The sequence below is a fragment of the Echiichthys vipera genome, assembly GCF_963691815.1.
Source record: "Echiichthys vipera genome assembly, chromosome: X".
In the NCBI taxonomy this organism is placed as follows: Eukaryota; Metazoa; Chordata; class Actinopteri; order Perciformes; family Trachinidae; genus Echiichthys; species Echiichthys vipera.
In genome coordinates this window covers 20,611,455-20,624,481 of record NC_139825.1, presented here as the reverse complement: position 1 = coordinate 20,624,481, position 13,027 = coordinate 20,611,455, and positions in this window count along the sequence as shown.

Genomic DNA, 13,027 nt, shown 5'->3' with positions numbered 1-13,027 from the left:
AAAGAAAAGGTGCCTGGGGAAAAAAATAAACTTTGTTTACTGCACAAAACATTTTCAGCCAATCCAGTGCAGCGACACTGAGGATGTCCACATCTCTTCTGTTTTTCATTAACACTCAAGGTTACCTTTCTCCCTCTCTTTCTCTCTCTCTCTCTCTAACACAATCCAGCTTGAGAGGGAGTCAGTTCATCCTCCCAGCGCACAAGCACAGTTCTCAATGTGTCTTTGTTTTCCAGAGAAGAACTGTCCTCTATTTCTTGAAATGGGGGTCTGTTTCTTTTGGAAGAACTGCCTCAAATTTAAGGCTGAGTGTGGATGTAATTGTGCCAGTTTATCCACAACACCTTAAACAGGGAGGAGACATATCTACTGTTTATCTCCCCTCTGCTCTCTCTCTTCCAACTTCTTTCCTTTTTTTTTCCGTCTCTCTCCTCCTGGATGTATGTCGATCCCGTCATTCATGGTTTTTGGCCGGGAGCTGCAGTGCCATTATATGTGGAACATTCCATTCAAAGCAGCTGTATTTGCCCTGTGATTATGCAACCCTATTGTACTCCGCAACACAGCTGAGGGCTCAAACACCATAATTTCTGATGCAAAGAAATTAGATTTTCTGATGTTAAACTCAGACAAAACTGAAGTTATTGTACTTGGCCCCAAAGGCCTCCGATACTCAATAGTTAAAGATTTTGTTACTCTGGATGATGTTGTGTTGTCCTCCAGCACCACAGTAAGGAATCTGGGTGTTATTTTTGATCAGGATTTGTCCTTCGATTCTCACATAAAACTAACGACAAGGACTGCATATTTTCACCTGCATAATATTGCAAAAATTAGGAACATTGTGTCTCAGAAAGATGCAGAGAAACTAGTCCATGCATTTGTTACATCTAGGCTGGACTATTGTAACCCCTTATTATCAGGCTGCTCCAATTAGTCTGTTAAGAGTCTCCAGTTGGTCCAAAATGCTGCAGCTCGTGTACTAACTAAAACAAATCAAAGAGAACATATTTCTCCTGTATTCGCTTCTTTGCACTGGCTACCTGTAAAATCTAGAATAGACTTTAAAATCCTTTTCCTTACGTACAAAGCTCTTATTGGTCAGGCTCCGTCGTATCTTAAAGAGCTCATAGTACCGTATCACCCAACTAGATCTCTGCGCTCTGAGAATGCAGGCTACTCGTCGTTCCTAGAGTCTCCAAAAGTAGAAGTGGAGGCAGAGCCTTCAGCTACCAAGCTCCTCTCCACTGTCCCCTTATTTAAGAGTAAACTTAAAACTTTCCATTTTGATGAAGATTAAAGCTAGGACTTACGATAAGATTTTATTCTGCTTAATGATGCTGCTATAGGCCTAGTCTGCCGGAGGATAATACTTTTCCTGATACTCTGAGCTTCTCTCCTCTCTGTCTGTACCATTTATGTCTCATCAATCCATGTTACTAATTCAGCTTCTTCCCCGGAGCTGTTTGTGCTTTGTCGTCTCGCAGGTCTCTGCTGATCATGGTGGTGCCTATTGCTGCGGTCCTACATGAAGCTTCCTGCTGCTATTATCACTGTTACTCATATATACTATCACTAGTTTAATAAACTATAAAATTTGTAGCTGTATCGTAGCTGCTATTGCCACTACTCATCATTGATCATGTTTGCCACCATAATTATTATCATTTTCATATTATGTCACCTTATCTGTGCTTGTTTCTACTATTCTGTTGTATTAACTGTCTTAACATATACGTCATATTCACATTACTATAAATATTATTATAGTAACTGTTGGGCTTTGCTTGCATCTCTGGAAGTGTGTCTGTCTGTCTCTCTCTGTCCTTCTGTGTGTCTTTTCTCTCTTTCTCTCTCCTTTTCTTCCTCCCCAACCGGTCAAGACAGATGGCCGTCCTCCACAGAGCTGGGTCTGTCTGACGTTCCTGCCTGTTAAAGGGAAGGTTTTCGTTGCCACCGTACTCTACAGAGGAATTGTTGGGTCTATGTAAATCATAAATAAGTCATTGAGTGTGGTCTTTACCTACTCTGTAAAGTGTCCTGAGATAACTTTTGTTATGATTCGACACTATAAATAAAATTGAATTGAATTGAATTGAATTGGATGAAGCATAGACTATATAACACTGGTAAATGATTAGAAACATAAACCTTTATATAGATAAATTTGAGACTTTTCATATACTGTATTTTATTTTTTGTCGAGTGCTAGATGAGATGAGTGATACCAATTTCATGTCTGTACTGTAAATATGGAGCCACAGCCAGCAGCTTAGTCTAGCATAGCTTAGCATTAAGACTAGAAGCAGCCTGTCTCTCTCTCTAAAGTGTTAAAATCCACCAAAAGCTCCAAACCTCACTAATTCACACATCATTGTCATTGTGAGGTTGCCGGGCAACCAATGAAGATTCCAGAAATTACTACATTGGACAGATAACTTCCCCATTAAAACCTCGCACAAAACTCAACTTGGCTTTTCATGTAAAATTTGCCTGTACATGGCTGGACCGAGAGCCTGAAACAAAGTCATCTCAACAGCTGTGCCATTTAACTAGGAAGGGGGACCAATTCACTGACATCGACAGAATGCACACCCCCTGAAACACAACTTCAAGGATAAAAACAGGCGCTGTTTGACTTAATGGCATGTTTTTGGTCAACTGTCTGTCATCTGAAGCGCTGGCGTGCTTTAACCCCACTATTACCCCACTGAAAAGGAGACTCTGTGATTGGTGGATTACCCAACCTACTGTAGGCTTTGCTGCATGACCCTATTATCAAAATATACAAGAATACTTGCCACAATCAAAGGCTGCCGAACCAGTGGCTGTGGAGCTTTTTATACTGTAGCCCCCCCTGTTCAAATAAAGTTTGGTGAACACTGAAAAGAAAATGTCCAATTACTTTCATACAGCACGTGTGTGTAAATAAGCTTCCGTCTGTGTGAGTGTGAGTGAGACAGATGAAAAGAGAGGATGGAAGGAATCAGTATATGCTTGTATACCGTATGTTCCCTGCAACTTGATGCCAATTTATGTGACAGACGGCCTATAATTATTACCAAATGTAGGTGTGGTGAGTTAAAGCTCGGGTCGCTGTGACTTCCTACCATTCGATGGGTAATTTTCTGGTTAAAGAGGTGGTGGTCTGACTTTGATATTTTTCTTTTTCATCACCATAATTGATAGCTTCAGAAAGATGAACAGCACTGAGATTTATCTAGAGTAAAATATGAAGCAGAAGAAGAATCCATACACAAGATAATAATATTAATAACAAGAGAGAAAGGAGGCATTAGGACATCGAGACTCCACTGTGTTGCCTACGTGTTTCCTTGATCCTGAGCTTCTTTGATTGACCCTTTCAAAAGTTCATTACTGCGACCTGTCAAAGGTGTGAAGGTGCACCATTGGTTAGGGAAGCCCAGCATGCCCAGGTCTGCTCAAGCAGCTGTTGCCCTAAAAAGGAGGGGGAGGTGGTTCCTGGGGGCAAGAATGTGGACCAGAGAAAGGGAGCAAGATTACAGTGCCGAGTTCAGCAAAAGACTGCAGCTAATTACTTTTCTCTTTCTACCTGAGCACTGAAATTCAGACAACAGCGCTAGAGGCTCCATAGTGCTGGAAACAAACACCCTTTCCTCCGATAACAGAATTGGTAGGTGCTAACTCTACCAATTTCTGTATGATTGCATTTGGCAGGGAAGGAAGTGTGCAAGTAGGATGGGTTTTAACTTCAGTCTCCATTTTTATTTTCCGTCTTCACACAACAACGTCCGCCTTTTTTCAATGTGTAAAAAACCTATCATTTGTAAAAATCTTTGTGTCGAGACTACAGGTAAAACAACACTAGTTCTAACTAATTAGTTTCATGCCACAGTGAAAATAAAGTTAAAGTATCTTGATTTTTTGTAACGTGATGTATTTCTCAGTCAAACTAAATATGTTATGGGGCATAGTGGGACTTAGATCCTGCTGGTTTGATTGGGTAGCTCAAAATATTGTATTCATTTTGCATACACCGTTATAACTCAACAAAGGAGCACATGTTTAGAGCTTGATATTGTAACCCACACAGGGTTACTTGAGTGCAATCCTCTACTCCGCCAGAGGGTGGGGCATACACCCTTGGGGATTTTCTAAAAAGGTGCTCACTTTTTCTTTCTTCCTGTAAGACATAGCCAGAAAGCATCAAAAGCTGTCAGAGTTGAGCTACATATATCTGTAAGCTCCTCAAAATACCTCCGTGAGGGAAAGCTTATCCGAAACCTGAATCTTGCGGTCAGTGGCGAGCCAACTGTAGAAGCTGACTGAATGGACCAAGAACCTGATGGGGCTGGCCGTGGAATCCTTGGAAGGCATCTGAGAACTTTCATGGACGACTTTCATGGACTTTGGAAGCATTTTCTTTCACTCTGCTGAGTAATCCTGCAGTTCAAGCTGCCTTGAACCTTGCTGTTAAGAGAGGAGGAGCTGCTGCTGGAGAAGCAGATGGACACATTGTAAAGCAATTTTGGTGTTGGGACAACACCTTGCTCTCTGACCTCAACCTTGAAAGAATAAAAAATTACCCTCCAGTATTTTCAGAGCTCCTGTTATTAATCCGCACTTAAGAGGACAGACGGGCAGCTAAAGCCATGCGTATGAAGAAGTACCTTGGCTCACACCAGCAGTGGGCTATGGCAAACTCTCAAAGTGCATGAATGTGCAGTCAGCAAGCAGTATTCCAGCCTGAGTCCGACCCAGAGACAGAACTTAAACAGCAGGTGGCATCTCTGCAGAGCCAACTTACCACGCTTATGTCTAAGAAAGCCAAAGGTGAGTTCTGACCAAAAACCAAGCAGGCCAGGACCATCTAACCTTGACCCTAGAGCACCAAGCTGGAAGCCTACCAACTCAAAGACAAGCACCCAGCCGAGACCTTGGTACTGCTGTAAGTGCGGCGAGGACAGACACATTTGCTCAGCTTGCAGTAACAACCGCAAACCCCGCTCTCCTCAATGAAAAAAGGGGTCAACTGTGAGAAAAGCAGCACCTCTGGGAGGCTAAAGAACACTCACCAGATAATAGGGATTTTTAGATGGAGTCTCGGTTGCAGGGCAAACTGAGGCTGGAGCAGTTCACTTATGCCCTGCTAAAGATAAAAGTGATGTTAAAGCCTGGTTCAGTGCTTCCTTGAACCAATCTAATGTCAAAAAAAAAACCTTTAGAGTCCCCCAAAAGCTGATTGGCACAGAAAGTACAGGCCAAGTCACAATCCGAGGCAAACAGTTCAGCTGTCTCATTCACACAGGTTCGCAATTGACCACAGTCACAAAGGCTTACTATGACCAATACCTACCTGAGCAACAGATCAAGCCACTTTTTAACCTTCTTGAAGTTGTAGGGGCCAATGTTCAACCTGTGCCCTACTTGGGATATGTTGAAATGGCAATCACCTCCATAAAACAGTTCCTCTGAACTGAATATGATGTCCCAACATTAGCCCTGGAAGTTTCAGACAGCGGCACTTCAGGCTATCAGATACTGATTGGTACAAACACAATCGATGTAGTGTATAATATGTGCAGAGAGAAAAGCCCAGTAAACTACAATCCTGTTCAGAGTGGCTACAGGACAGTGCTGAAGGTACTTCTACTGCGGCAGGAACAAAGCCATGACATTAACATCGGACTTGTTATGATGGAAGGCAGAGACAGAAAAGTCATTCCAACTGGAGAAACAGTTGTCAGTTGAAGTATTGGTGTCCGTCAAAGAGTTCCATACTGAGAGGTCTATCATCATGGAGTATCCTTCTTTGTCTTCTCTCCCTGGAGGGCTACTAGTAGAGCCACGTCTTGTCAATCTACCAAGCAGACAGCCAGGGAGACTACCAGTTGTGGTCTTAAACGAGTCAGAACACAACATTATTATCCCAGCCAAGACTGTGAATCCAGAGCTCAGCGCATCCAGACTATTCTATCCCACAAACAGAGTGGGACCAAGCCATCTGAATCGGAACATCCCAAGGCAACTGACCTAGCCTTTAAATTTGGTAAGTCCCCGGTACGCCGAGAATGGAAGGACAGAATTACAAAAAACTGAACATCAAATATGCATTAAGAAAATAAAAAGCTGGATGACCTGCAATTTTCTGATGTTAACTTAAGTTATTGTACTTTGCCCCGAAGGCCTCCGTTACTCAATAGCTACCAAGCTACTCTCCTGTGGAACCAACTCCCAATTGTTATTCGGGAGGCAGACACTGTCCCCATATTTAAGAGTAAACTTAACTTTGCTCTTTGATAAATCTTACAGCTAGGGCTTACGAGCCCTTAGCTATGTTGTTATTTTTAAGCTGATTCTGTCATGCTTAATGATGCTGCTAGAGGCCTAGTCTGCCGGGGGATGATCCTGTTGCTGTTACTCTGAGCTTTTATCCTGTCTGTCTGTATCATTCATGTTTCATCAATGCATGTAACTTATTCAACTCCATGTTTGCCACCATTATTAATATCATTGCCATGTTTTGTCACTCTAGTTGTGCTTTTTTCTTGCTGTACTGCTGTATTAACTGCCATACCTTGTAAGTCATATTCACATTGCTTTAGCTATCACTATAGTCACTGTTACGTTGTGGTTGCTTGCATCTCTGGAAGTGTGTCTATCTGTCTTTGTGTCTGTCTTTGGCTCTCTCTCTGTCGATCTGTCCTTCTTTTCTCTCTTTGTCTCTTCTTTTCTTCCTCCCCAACCGGTGAAGACAGATGGCCGTCCTCCACAGAGCTGGGTCTGTCCGACGTTCCTGCCTGTTATAGGGAAGGTTTTCGTTGCCACCTTAGTCTATGGAGGAATTGTTAGGTCTATGTACTTCATAAATAAGCCATAGAGTGTGGTCTATACCTACTCTGTAAAGTATCCTGAGATAACTGTTGTTATGATTTGGCACTATAAATCAAATTTACTTGAAAATTAATATGAATCTCCCTTGTCGAAAGCCTTGCTATCTCTGGAGACGCTGTACCTGATAGCTTTGAACTTACCTGAAAATGAACCTATGGAAAAGCAAGACCTACCTGAAAAGGAACCTGTGAACAGAGGCAAACTTATCTGACAATGATGACCTTGTGAAGGACTTGTCAGATGAGGACAATCCTGAACAACTTCAAGTCCTCTCTGACACCCCAGAACGTGATTAGGCAAATGTCCTTGAAAATAAAGGAGAAGAGGAGATTAAGGAAACGGAGGAACAAGCAGACACCGCTGGCCTGATCAGGAGATCCGAAAGGAATTGTCAGCCACCTAAAAGGCTTGACTACACTCAAATGGGAAACCCTTTAGTCACAGTGGTGAAGTCACTCCTCCAAGGGCTGACTGTTTGGAACGACATCATAAGTGAGAGTGAAGTGTCAGCTCATTCCCCTGTCCCCTCCACTGATAACCGTTGAACATTGCCATGCACTGGGACGTGCATAAGTTTGGAGGGGAAAGTGAAACCCACACAGGGTTTTTTGAGTGCAATCCTCTACTCTGCCAGAGAGTGGCGCATACACCCTTGGAGATTTTCGAAAAAAGGCGCTGACTTTTCCTTTCTTCCTGTAAGACGTTGCCAGAAAGCATCAAAAGCTGTGAGAGTATATATATATATATATCTGTAAGCTCCTCAAGATACCTCCATAAGGGAAAGATCATCCGGAACCTGACCCTTGCGGTCAGTGGCGAGCCAACTGTAGAAGCTGACTGAATGGACCAAGAGCCTGGTGTGGCCAGCCGTGGCATCCTTCGCAGGCATCATCATCCTGCCTCGTCATTCAAGCTACAGATAACTTCACACATAAATCTACCCGGGTAGTGAATGAACAGTATATTTCAAGAACACACACACTGAGAACTTCCATAGACAACTTTCAGGGAATTTGGAAGCTTTTTTTTTCTTTCACTCTGAGTAATCCTGCAAAGGGATGCTTTCTATCGAGGTTGTTTATTTTGGGCCACCATTATTGTGCTCCTGTGCACTTTGGAAGTCGTTTTAGATAGGCAGGGAATGTGAAACATTGTTTAGAATTTTGCATAATACATTTCTCAAACTTACCTGTTTTTATGTTGTTTGTTCTGTGCTGACCTTTACCACTTCAGGCTCCGTATTCGTGTCTGGTATCTTCTGAAACTAGCCCAGCTTTGATTCATAATTACATAACCTACTCATTAGCTACACTTATCACGAGACACGGGTTACAGTATGGTTTTATTTCACCATGTCAACGAAGTGATGACTTTTAAGTTTTGTTTAGTCTTTTTTCCCTATCTGAAGCATTGCATATTTGCTTGTATAGCATATGATATTTAACAGTCATCGCTGTCTGCGTGTGTCTTTTCTGAAACCACTAGGAGTCACCAAAGTCTGAAATTTTCAAATCCTATACTGTATATAGGACCTTTAAATTAATTATTTTCACTAAATCTCTTGACATAATCAACTCCCAGAGTGTTACATTATCCCCTCTATCCTTAAAATCCTTGATCCGCACAATGAACAATAGAATAGAATGACTGTAATGATCCCAGACTTGGATCAACACCAACTGCCGCTCAAATCAAATCTCTCTTCTCACCACCTTTGAGATATTACCACCTGCTTTCATCCACAGGACCATTCAGCTCACATAAATAGGGCTATTCATGTGCTAAACTGATCTACTGCAGGAAATGAGCTCCATGCGTCCAGGACACAGAGACCTTACAATATTGTACCCCCTCACAAATATGGTGAGTGTTTTGACTGTGTCACAACCGTCATATTATGAGATGTATATCAACCCGGACATGTGTTTGATGTGTGTTTTTGTTAGACTTACATGGAAGACATCATCCGAACAATGCATAATAGGAAAAGAAGGCTGAATTCACTTGTGACATGTTTTGTTTTTTTATCAATGTTACTTTAATATAATTTCATAATTAAATTCCAGCTGGTAGTGAATACTTCAAGAGATGAAGGTTAAAAAGTATTTGTTCCTCAAGACAAAAACATCCATGAAGACAATGAAAACGCTGCCAGCATCTTTTTAAAATGAGAGCAAGTGAATCACTCCCATATGGATCTATACATAGTTCACAATGAAGCATTTTGTCACTCGCTCTTTCTTGTTGTCCTTTTTTTGGTTGTTTGTTTAGTGTTTTATAATGAGAATTACACATCTTAGCCCAGCTGTCATTGATTAGCCTCTAAAAATGTACAGTTTTCACGACCCCATTAGCAAGCATGACCAGTGAGAGATGACATTTCCAGGAACATTGGATGATCAATGTGAAAACTCTCATGTCAAAGTATTGACTGTCAACTTCTTTTATTGCTAATAAATACTGATAATAAGGATTCAACCTAATATGACCCATATTTATAGCAACAGTATAAGTTTGAAGCTTAAGTCCTTGTCCATGTTGTGCTCACATTATTTTGTCACTCTAAATCAGCTTTACTTTTCTATGCTAAGTCAGGTTTCCATCCAAATGGAGTGTGGCATTTAAGTCCCAGAAAAGAAAATAATTTCCATCAACTACTGTTATGCCAATATTAGACACATTGAGATAAGCAGTTGGTGGCAACAGTTCTCCAGTCAAGTGCCATTAAACAATTTCAGAGAAAGAGGGAGCAGCATGCTCGACACTCAAAAGAAAGAAAACATTATGGAAAATGTGATGCAATATGATATTACTGTTTGTTTCATGTATTAATTTGAGTAACTTTATAGTCTTTTCACAAAGTTTGTGCCCTTTTACACTTTGCCATATTTGGCTTTTATTGATGCATCAACATTTCCACCTACGACCAGTGTAAAGATATTTAGCAAAGAAAAGGACTCTCTCCATTCAGTATTTTTAATGCATAAATTAAAAATGTGCAATAAAAAAGTATAAAATAAAGTAAAAATGTACATCTAGGATGCAGGATGAGCAGAAACAGAAAGGCAGCAAGCGGTTTACCATTCAGTTAAATGCCAGCTCCTCAGATATATGCTGTTAATCTCAAGAGGCCGTGGAGAGCAGATGTGAAGGGTTGGTGCACGTGTGAGACCCTGGGTCTTCATGGACACTTAAACTGTCAAGTGGTCTTTCAGCAAGTAACTTTAATAAGATTCACCACAACCGTCTCGTTCTGAAACAGAGCATCACACAGCTGTAATCACCTTTCCATTTGAAAAACCAAAGAAAATTTGCATAGTTTTGCTGTAGCCTTCATTATTTTCAATGCAACACCAAACACAAACCATAATTCAAGTGAGAAATTCTTAATAACAGGCATTCTGTAAAGTTTTTCATGACGGTTGTAGAGTTATAGTGTGGGCTAGACTTACTCTACATGTAAAGATTCTTGAGAAAACGTTTGTCATGAATACGCAGTATAAATAAAATGTAATAGAACTGAATTGAATTGAATTCTATTTGGCCCATTTTGCAACAGGATACAATGTTCAGAGAACTTGCCCATGAAAAATTGTGGACTTTTTTGGATGTGTCTGAAGTAGTGAAAATAGCTAGACGGAAACCTGACAACCCTGCAGAAAGAAAAAACCTTTCCAAAACCCAAAGCCAGGTCCGTCAGAGAGGTGGGAACACTAGTCGTACTGATAGACAAACCAGACACATTCAGAGAAAGGAAGAAAGAGAGCAAGGAGAAAAAAAATAAGTGGCACTGAAGTGAAATGTCACTCAGAGAAAAAACATTTAAGTTTCCTGTTTATCTTTCAGTTGTAATTATATTTTTCTCATACCTGAGGTGTTTCAGCCTTTGCCAGGCTATTAGACATATAGACCAGATATAAGTTACACTGCAGGTGCTTTTCTTTATGTGCATCACTGCTCTTGTGGTCGTTATTTTACAGGATATCCTACTCTTTAATATTCAAAAAATTCTTTCTTTTGAAAATATGTGAAGCAGTTCAATAATGTGTACGTCAGCACTCGCAAATGCTCATGAAGTTTCCGCTCCTTCCCCCCACCCTTCTCCCTCATCATTGCTCCTCTCTCTCTCTTTCTCTCTCAAAAACACATGCCAGGACCACTGAAACCAAGCTCTTTCAAAGATTTGGACTATTTCAGAGCCCTCCCCACCCCTTACTCCTTGAAGAGATTTCCACAGATGCTGCCACATTCTACTGCTTTCCTTTATTTTCCTCTTATTTTCTGACTCTGTCTTTCTAACTTATCTGCACTGATCATGTGGTCAATATCTGAAATCTGTCTCTAAATTTCTTCTTAACAGTACATCGGTTGTTTCCTTAAATTAGTTAGATAAAAAACAACCTTATTTTTCCATGATCCCCACTGTGAGTGTAACTTTTTCTTCATTTAACTTTAAGTTGGGCTCACACTTTGGTGCCAACTTCTGCTAATTCAAATAGTGAGGGCTTTGTGAAAGACCGTCACTGACTTGTGTAAACATAATTGGGCTGTGTTGTTGACTGATGTGCTCCAAGCCAGATTCAGTCTGAATCACCAGGTACACAGAGGTGGACACTCAAACATACACACACATGCACAGATGTCTGCATTCGCACCAAATCACACAGACACACAAATAATATGGTGAAACAGAAATGAAAGTGTAGTTTCTTGTCTCCAGCACTGCCACACCTTAGTCTGTCTAGCCCAAAAACTGAAATTCAGAGAGCATTGTTATTGTTATTGAGTGTGTCATTGTCAGTAGTGCACTGTAAAAAAAGAACACTTGTTCCTATGTTGAAGAAAAGTGAGAGCTTTTTGACATCTGTAGGAGACATGATATTTAAATCCTGCAGTTCTTGATACAGGGAGATATTACATTTTCATTTACACGCTAATATTAAAATGAAAGAAGGAATTCAACATCCTGTGCAAAACACAAAAATGCTAAGAACACATAGCGAAGCCTTTGCTGCTTACAAACATAATTAACCCATTTGCTTTTAAGTCGGCAGTGTTTATTTGGCCAAGCTGGAAAACCATAAGACTGCTAGTTCCCAGCCTATTTTTTATGCTCCATCAATAAACATCTAAGCTCATATGACAAGACAGCAGATTTTATTGATGCTAATTAAGGGTCACTGGTTGATTTAGACATGAGTTAATGTGTAGTGTAAAAAAGAAAAGAAAAATGTCAGCAGAAGTGATGAGTTAAAGTATATATTGTAAGTGTAGTGATATTTTTCTTATGGTCCAAAAATCCCATAAAGACAAAAAACAACAATTCATGGAGAACTAAACAATGCGAGTGGTGTGGGTAGTCAATTATGAATATCCCTACTTGACCCTGTAGTAAAAACCAGGCTACTGGAAGAATTGTTATTATGGCTATAGGTAGCCTGACAGTGCGTTCTTTCACATCCAGCCCAGCTGGTGACGTCATGGCTTTTGTTATTTCAGTGACAAGCTCACATGGCCTCAGTTAAAGCTCTCCCTGCAGTGTGCACCTCACTCTCTCTCTCTCTCTCTCTCTCTCTCTCTCTCTCTCTCTCTCTCTCTCTCTCTCTCTCTCTCCCTCTCTCTCTCTCTCTCTCTCTCTCTCTCTCTCTCTCTTCATCATCAATTTCCTTCCCACTCTCTGTGTCCAACCCTCTCCTCTTCTTTCAGCTGTCCCCTCCTTCACTCCTGCATTCTATCTTTCCCACCCACCTTACCTTTCACTCTCTCTCTTTTTTTCAAATTTTCTGCTTCTCTCTCTCTCTCTCTCTCTCTCTCTCTCTCTCTCTCTCTCTCTCTCTCTCTCTCTCTCTCTCTCTCTCTCTCTCTCTCTCTCTCTCTCTCTCTCTCTCTCTCTCTCTCTCTCTCTCTTTATCTTTCTTTTCCCCCCATACTCTCTGATTATCTTTTCAGACTGAAGTTCCTGCTGGTACAATTTGTCTCATCTTTAAAAATTCATGAAGAAAATATTGCATTGACTAGCAATTGCAAATTATCAGAAAACGATTAAAGTTTGTTATAAGAAAACTTCCCTCATTTATTTAATGTGTCCTTTCTAAATACCCCACACTTTAAATCCTTTAGGGAAGTAAAAAGTAAAACGATGATTTTTCCT